The 9,091-nt window shown below is 53.6% G+C and overlaps 1 long non-coding RNA gene across 1 annotated transcript; it reads right to left on the bottom strand.

Annotated features, from left to right (window-relative positions):
* Positions 1–1,862: 1,862 nt before the first annotated feature.
* On the bottom strand, positions 1,863–3,226 carry LOC138515448 (uncharacterized). The gene is made up of 4 exons (XR_011282009.1): positions 3,125–3,226; positions 2,653–2,750; positions 2,479–2,567; positions 1,863–2,169 (listed from the first exon to the last, which is right to left on the bottom strand). It is a non-coding gene; the product is annotated as an uncharacterized lncRNA (long non-coding RNA).
* Positions 3,227–9,091: the final 5,865 nt, after the last annotated feature.

The raw sequence follows: 9,091 nt of genomic DNA, 5'->3' as shown, positions 1-9,091 counted from the left end.
GGTTGCTGCCATGGTTCTATCACAAATAGACTATTGTAACTCCCTGTATCTAGCCCAACCCAAGGGCCTGATTAAACGGCTGCAGTGGCTGCAGAATTTGGCCGCAAGGGTAGCCACAGGTTCCCCTTTTGAAGCTCACATCTGCCCCGTGTTACGGAACCTGCACTGGCTCCCTGTGGCTCAACGGGTTGAATTTAAGACCTTGTGTATTGTACACCGTGCCCTTCATGGCCAGGGAGTAGAATACCTTCAAGTCAAGTTTATGCGCTATCACCCTACTCGTCACCTTTGCTCAGCCACTTCCGAACAACTTGTTGTTCAAAAGCACAACAGAGACCGGGTTGGCGGCTGGGCCTACTCTATTGCTGCAGCAGTTCTGTGGAATAGTCTCCCTCTTATCATAAAGAAAACCCTAACTATTTGGAGTTAAAACCTACCTATTTTGAATTTTCATGGGGCTGTCTCCATCTCTCTTAGCGCCATGATGCCCTTGGGCGAGTGTGCGCTTTATAAGAATCGCTAACATAACATAACATCAAACCCTGTGATGGTTCTGCACATTAGGGATGGACGATTGTATGCCTCGACTGTTACACTCCACCAGGTATGCCTTTGTAATTAGGACTCTTACCTTTTCTATCTCCGTTATTCAGTATTTGCATAGCCATACCTTCTGGGTATAGGTTTTTTGCAGACGTGTTTAAACTGCTACACCATGAAGTATCAGATATGTTCTTGGTGTTCCAAAGCCAGGTCTCTCTCTGCCTTTATGCAGTTGGCAACCTTATAGCCACAATCTTTGACGACATGTATTTTAAACATGTTAAATACTTTGGGCCTCTGCACTGTCGGGTTACCACTTTTTAGTGTCAGTTCACTGCAGTATGAGAGGAAGAATTGTTGCTTTTTTTGGTATTATAACTCTTACAACCTCTGTCTTTTAATTTACACTGGATGCTTTTCCTCTAGTTAGTGAGGTCTGAGTAGTCAACACCATGTGATATTGTCTTTTGCAAATGTGAGAGACAGAGACACATACTGGGGCCGCAGCGACCAGTTGTATTTTTTACTTTGGTAAAACTGAATATGATGTTGAATTACTCTCACTCCTGAAATTAATTTGTCTTAAGAATGTAACCTATGGCAAATTAGAAGGTATTTGGAGGAGTTATTAACTGTTACTTCCAATTTTCCTCTCCATCTCCTCCCACTGCACCCCCACCCCCTCCTGTTTTTTTCCCTTTATGATTCCAGTTTCAACAATCACTACATCAGGCTGGCAGTACACACCAGTGTGATCAAGAATGAATTGATGTGTCCTGAAGATGGCTTGGGTATGAAACACAGTAAGATTAGCAAGCCGAAACTCGAGTAGACACCAGTCTGTACAATCTCCACCAGAAAATAAAAACTGGATAGTCTATACAAATCACATGGAGAAGTATTGTATCAGAGCAAAATATTTGATACATGCCAGTATTGAAATACTATGGTGCATTTAATGTCAAAACAGCACGTTGCACTTTGGGTCAATCTTTAAGACCCACTATCTGTATAAATTGTCTATGTATTTGCACTGTATGAATGAATAATGTATGGAAATTAGTGTGGTTCTGTTTGAATGTGTTGCATATGTGGTTACAGCTGGTTGTGCGTGTTCAATTTGAAACAACTGTAGAACTATAGATTCAGTAGACCAGAAAAAATTGTCCAGAGAAATTTGTTAACAAAATGATATCAAAATGTATTTAAAATGATACAAAAATTTGAAAAAGTGAGTGAATCACAAATTATTAAACACTACATAATTTTTAGAAAACACAGCAGCGTAGCAACATTGTTTTGCCTAGAAAAGGCTAGTAAAAATCACACACACTTTCCATTCATAGTGCAGCATTCAAACACACCTCAGCAATCAGTGACATTCATACAAATTGTTAAAAAACAGACAAATAGAATTATAAACATAGGAGGAGAGCAGTTCATGATTTCTCCCCAAGAAAACATTAATAGTTTGTACAGAAAACAATAGAAATTATTAAACAAATCTTTTGGAAAGGTGGATCACAGCTACAGTTCAGATCACATCCCTTTGAGTTTTTCTCAACCGGTTTCGATGTGGAATGTTAATTTATACAACGTCTTCATCAGGAGGATGATGTACACATACTAGAAGAAACAAAAACATAGCTATATAATATTACATTTAAAATCCTATTTAACAATAAGTTGCATGTACACACAATTAATTAAACTAAAAAATAAACAACAGTGATTAAAAGAATGTCAAATATACCAAAATCGAATAAGTATAGTGACATCAGACCAAACCGGAGTTGAAACCCAGAATTTAGGGCAAGTGAAACCCACTGTGAACCCATGCTGAGTGCTGGCGGCAAGGTCCACCAATAGCCAGTCCGAACAAAACGCCCAAAGAGAAAACTTTAAAAAGCTGAGGACCATGCTGGAATAACTGACCTGGAATAGAGCAACTGCTGTTTTAGACAAATAAACGTGGAAGGATGTCCCATGGTCCTTTACGATGTGGTCTGATTTTGTCCCAAGATCTATATGAACCGAAAGGTAAAGTTAGTAAACAAGGTCCTAGTCCACTATAAGAAGAGAGAAAATGAAGCGCCAGCAAAGGATCACCTTCAAGAATCCCGGCTTATTATAGCGAAGCCAAGGGGTGGCTACTGCTTCGTGGAAGCTGGATAGGCGTTGCCTGCTAGGATGGTCAGGTAGACAAACTGAAAATATAACATACGTCCAGGAATGTCAATTGGTCAAAAACGGACAATTATGAGGCTAACACAGGCAGAAATGAAAAAATGAATGTAGTGTGAAGTTTAAAATTCAAATTAAACCAAGTGCCTAAGAAGAACCACCCAATAGCAGTATTACTGCTGAAAATCTTGGCAGTATTGGAATCAATAATGTTAGGGCCCCGTCGATTAGCCACATAAGTTGCCTTAGCTTTTTTGCAACCAAGAGCTGTGCAACTTCAAATGCCACTCGAACGAAGTGCCTCAACTATGTCATTACAGAAAAGGAACCAAGATGATAACAATATAGTAACAGACTCAGCTTGAATCACAAAGTCTCTAAATATTCGAATGCTTACCTCTTGCACCGCGAAACTTCAGCTGAAAGGCAGAAAGTGATTAATCTTTCACCCACGGCAGCTAAGACTCCCATAAAAACGCCATGCATGCGCATAACGGCCTCAACCTACAGCTGGAGCTCCGGCTTTATAAATAGCCCTGGAAGCCCATGGTCGTCACTACGCAACGTGTGGCTGCTCTGCACGTGACTGCAGGGCTGGAGAAAAATGCAAAGAGACAAATTGAATGTGCCCATGACCGCCAGGCATTTAGAAGAAAGTGGAGGAAGGGGGAAGGAAACTGCAAATGGCAAGAATTAACTCAGCTGCCAAAGGCAAACAGAGTGCATTTTTTTTTACATGTATAGCGCTCACGTGACTGCAGCACAGAGAGAAAAAAAAAAAAAAAAAAAACTATTATAGCACTCGTGAAACACAAGGGTTTGAAAATTGAGCTTGAAAAAACAATTTGCTAATTAGCCACCTTGAAAGCCAAAGTGGAATAAACAACAGTAAGGACCCAGTTAACCACCTCTGTTGCCGGCCCAAATACAAATGTTGGAAGCACAAGAAGTGAAAAGGGCAGATAATGGCCAGAGATGTCCAGAAGATGCAAATTAAAGTGCGAGAAAATATATCCATAAACGAGTTTATGCATATAAAATTAATACTCTCATAGATGCTACAACCATGACTATACAGAAGCACCACAAAGGCACTAGAACTGGTAGGCAATAGGTGGTATTTCTAATTTAAATTTAAAGGACTAACTCACATTGAAGTCCCATGATTCCAGAGTGTTCAAGCCTTTAGTCAGCGTTTTTAAATGAAAAATCCACATTTGTTCTTTGTAGGACAATTTATTTGCAATTTGGACCGGACCATTGGCAAAGACTTTTTCGATGCAGAACCATGTAAGTGATTCTGCATCATGTCCCATTTATACAAAATGAGTGACCAAGGGGGCCGAAAGATTGCGCGTTCTAATTTTCGAACGATGTTCGTTGATTCGCAAGTGTACTTCTCTGGAGGTTTTACCAACATAATACAGTTGGCACGGGCATTGAATGGCATATACCACTTTCTTGCTTTTACAGGTGGTAAATGTGCGCAATTCCCAAGTCTTACTGTCATTAGAAAAGTTCATCATTTTTTAGAGTATTTACAAGCTGCACATGAGGTGCATGGGTAATGGCCTTTGACTTGGTTAAGAAAAGAATCTCTAACCTGGTTCACTCGAAGAGGTAATCTACTCGCACGTGTAAGTTTCTGCCCCAAATTTTTGCTTTTTTTAAAGGCAAATAATGGTTTCTGAAGCTTGAGGTGCATAGAATTGAGAATCCGCCAGTTCTTCAGAATGATACCTTTAACGGCCTCACTATGGGGTTGATTCATGGAATTAATGTGCGCCGAAAATTCCAGCGCAGAGGTGCCAAAACGTGCGAATCACAGGAAAAGTGCGGAAATCGCAGTGCAAGTAAGAAAATCGCAGGGAAACCAGCGCACATCGATTTATGGAAGTCCGTGCGCGAGAAAAACATTGGATGTGTGCTGAAAATGTGCGCCGCGCACGCTGGCGCACAGGTCATCCAACAGCGTGCGCCACGGCCACTGCGAAATCGCACATAGCGCGCGCACATCACAAAAGTAGGCTGAACACGGGGCGTAACACTCGGAATGGGGAACAACGCGTGAAAATATGGGCGTCACGGGGAGGTACAGGGGGCAAGTGCACGGAACGCCCACACGCTCGCCTACAACCCGTATTCATGGAATCGAATAGGGCAAACCAGCGCACGGTCAAAGACGCGCACAGGGCCAAACAAGTACGCCACAAGAAAGCAGGCGGAAGCGTCCCTGCGCCTGAAAAAAATGTGCGCCAAAATGTGCGATAACAAAAAGCACCCATATACAGCCATGATGAATGGTCCATACAGTGGCCCTCTAGGACAAATGAGGTGCAAAGGGGTACCGATAAACACGGAAACCCGCTGTGTGAAAAATAGCGTGTGCGTGTGTACCTGGGTGCATGGGAAGTCCCACACGTGATTGGCCTGGGTACGTGCACTTTGGGGTGCGCGGGAAGTTCCACACGTGATTGGCCTGGGTACGTGTACTTCGGGGTGCGCGGGAAGTCCCACATGCGATTAGCATTGGTACGTGTACTACGGGGTGCGCGGGAAGTTCCACACGCGATTGGCCTGGGTACGTGTACTTCGGGATGCACAGGAATCTCCACACGCCATTGGCCTGGGTACGTGTACTTTGGGGTGCGCGGGAGTCCCACACGCGATTAGCCTGGGTACTTGTATTCCGAGGTGCACGGGAAGATTCACACGCGATTTCAGCAGGGTACGTGTATTTAGGTGGTGCCGGGGAATGCTGCACGTGACTTGGCCATGTGGGTCCACCCAGGTGTTCCCTCTGCACCCTCCACGGCCCCTGCAGGCAGCCCACACCACAGGGGACTACCCTGCACCCCTGCTCATGTCCCACAGGCAACCCATCCACCATGGCCATGCCCCCCAGCCAACCCACATGTCACCTTGCACTACTGATCACCAACACATGTCTCCCTGCACCCCCACCCCCCAGCCACCAGGGGCACCCTCCACCAGGCCCCCACCCATGTCTACCACCACCCCCACCCCCCAGCCACCAGGGGCAGCCTCCACCAGGCCCCCACTCATGTCCCCCTGCACCCCCACCCCCCAGCAGTGCAGAGGCAGCCTCCGCCAGGGCCCCACTCACGTCTACCACCACCCCCACCCCCCAGCAGTGCAGGGGCAGCCTCCACCAGGCCACCACACATGTCCAACTCATGTCTATGACCACCCCCACCCCCCAGCCACTAGGGGCACCCTCCACCAGGCCCCCACCCTTGTCTACCACCACCCCCACCCCCCCAGCTGTACAGGGGCAGCCTCCACCAGGCCCCCACTGATGTCTACCACCACCCCCACCCCCCAGCAGTGCAGGGGCAGCCTCCACCAGGCCCCCACTCATGTCCCCCTGCACCCCCACCCCCCAGCCACCATGGCCAGCCTCCACCAGGCCCCCACCCATGTCTACCACCACCCACACCCCCCAGCCACCAGGGGCAGCCTCCACCAGGCCCCCACTCATGTCCCCTATCACCCCCACCCCCAGCAGTGCAGGGGCAGCCTCCACCAGGCCCCCACACATGTCTACCACCACCCACACCCCCCAACAGTGCGGGGGCAGCCTCCACCAGGCCTTCACCCATGTCCCCTATCACCCCCACCCCCCAGCCACCAGGGGCAGCCTCCGCCAGGCCCCCACTCATGTCCCCTATCACCCCCACGCCCCAGCAGTGCAGGGGCAGCCTCCACCAGACCCCCACTCATGTCTACCACCACCCCCAACCCCCAGCAGTGCAGGGGCAGCCTCCACCAGGCCCCCACCCATGTCCAAATCATGTCTCCCACCACCACCCCCCAGCCACCAGGGGCAGCCTCCACCAGGACCCCACTCATGTCCCCTATCACCCCCACCCACCAGCCACCAGGGGCAGCCTCCACCAGGCCCCCACTCATGTCCCCTATCACCCCCACCCCCCAGCAGTGCAGGGGCAGCCTCCACCAGGCCCCCGCTCATGTCTACCACCACCCCCACCCCCCAGCAGTGCAGGGGCAGCCTCCACCAGGCCCCCACCCATGTCCAACTCATGTCTCTCACCACCCCCACCCCCCAGCCACCAGGGGCAGCCTCCACCAGGCCCCCACTCGTGTCCCCTATCACCCCCACCCCCCAGCCACCTGGGGCAGCCTCCACCAGGCCCCCACTCATGTCCCCTATCACCCCCACCCCCCTGCCACCAGGGGCAGCCTCCACCAGGCCCCCACTCATGTCCCCTATCACCCCCACCCCCCAACAGTGCAGGGGCAGCCTCCACCAGGCCCCCACTCATGTCTACCACCACACCCACCCCCCAACAGTGCAGGGGCAGCCTCCACCAGGCCCCCACCCATGTCCCCTATCACCCCCACCCCCCAGCAGTGCAGGGGCAGCCTCCACCAGGCCCCCACCCATGTCTACCACCACCCCCACCCCCCAGCAGTGCAGGGGCAGCCTCCACCAGGCCCCCACCCATGTCCAACTCATGTCTCCCACCACCCCCACCCCCCAGCCACCAGGGTCAGCCTCTACCAGGCCCTCACCCATGTCCCCTATCACCCCACCCCCAGCAGTGCATGAGTGGGGGCCTGGTGGAGGCTGCCCCTGTACTGCTGGGGGGTGGCGGTAATAGGGGACATGAGTGGGGGCCTGGTGGGGGCTGCCCCTGCACTGCTGGGGGGTGGGGGGAATAGGGGACATGAGTGGGGGCCTGGTGGAGGCTGCCCCTGGTGGCTCGGGGGTGGGGGTGGTGGGAGACATGAGTGGGGGCCTGGTGGAGGCTGCCCCTGCTCTGCTGAGGGGTGGGGGTGGTGGTAGACATGGATGGGGGCCTGGTGGAGGCTGCCCCTGCACTGCTGGGGGGTGGGGGTAATAGGGGACATGAGTGGGGGCCTGGTGGGGGCTGCCCCTGCACTGCTTGGGGGTGGGGATGGTGGGAGACATGAGTGGGGGCCTGGTGGAGGCTGCCCCTGGTGGCTGGGGTGTGGGGGTGATGGGAGACATGGGTGGGGGCCTGGTGGAGGCTGCCCCTGCAGCACTGCTGGGGGGTGGGGGTGGTGGGAGACATGAGTGGGGGTCTGGTGGAGGCTGCCCCTGCACTGCTGGGGGGTGGGGGTAATAGGGGACATGAGTGGGGGCCTGGTGGAGGCTGCCCCTGGTGGCTGGGGTGTGGGGGTGGTGGGAGACATGAGTGGGGGCCTGGTGGAGGCTGTCCCTGGTGGCTGGGGGGTGGGGGTGGTGGGAGACATGAGTGGGGGCCTGGTGGAGGCGGCCCCTGGTGGCTGGGGGGTGGGGGTGATGGGAGACATGGGTGGGGGGCTGGTGGAGGCTGCCCCTGCACTGCTGGGGGGTGGGGGTGGTGGGAGACCTGAGTGGGGGCCTGGTGGAGGCTGCCCCTGTACTGCTGGGGGGTGGGGGTAATAGGGGACATGAGTGGGGGCCTGGTGGAGGCTGCCCCTGGTGGCTGGGGGGTGGGGGTGGTGGGAGACATGAGTGGGGGCCTTGTGGAGGCTGCCCCTGCACTGCTGGGGGGTGGGGGTGGTGGTAGACATGGGTGGGGGCCTGGTGGAGGCTGCCCCTGCACTGCTGGGGGGTGGGGGTAATAGGGGACATGAGTGGGGGCCGGGGTGGGGCTGCCCCTGCACTGCTGGGGGGGTGGGGGTAATAGGGGACATGAGTGGGGGCCTGGTGGAGGCTGCCCCTGTACTGCTGGGGGGTGGGGGTAATAGGGGACATGAGTGGGGGTGTGGTGGAGGCTGCCCCTGGTGGCTGGGGGGTGGGGGTGGTGGGAGACATGAGTGGGGGCCTGGTGGAGGCTGCCCCTGCACTGCTGGGGGGTGGGGGTGGTGGTAGACATGGGTGGGGGCCTGGTGGAGGCTGCCCCTGCACTGCTGGGGGGTGGGGGTAATAGGGGACATGAGTGGGGGCCTGGTGGGGGCTGCCCCTGCACTGCTGGGGGGTGGGGGGAATAGGGGACATGAGTGGGGGCCTGGTGGAGGCTGCCCCTGGTGGCTGGGGGGTGGGGGTGGTGGTAGACATGGATGGGGGCCTGGTGGAGGCTGCCCCTGCACTGCTGGGGGGTGGGGGTAATAGGGGACATGAGTGGGGGCCTGGTGGGGGCTGCCCCTGCACTGCTTGGGGGTGGGGGTGGTGGGAGACATGAGTGGGGGCCTGGTGGAGGCTGCCCCTGGTGGCTGGGTGTGGGGGTGATGGGAGACATGGGTGGGGGCCTGGTGGAGGCTGCCCCTGCACTGCTGGGGGGTGGGGGTGGTGGGAGACATGAGTGGGGGCCTGGTGGAGGCTGCCCCTGCACTGCTGGGGGGTGGGGGTAATAGGGGACATGAGTGGGGG

The sequence above is a fragment of the Ambystoma mexicanum genome, chromosome 6q, assembly GCF_040938575.1.
Source record: "Ambystoma mexicanum isolate Mex_15411 chromosome 6q, UKY_AmexF1_1, whole genome shotgun sequence".
NCBI classification, from domain to species: domain Eukaryota; kingdom Metazoa; phylum Chordata; class Amphibia; order Caudata; family Ambystomatidae; genus Ambystoma; species Ambystoma mexicanum.
This window is presented reverse-complemented; position numbering and strand designations above follow the sequence as displayed.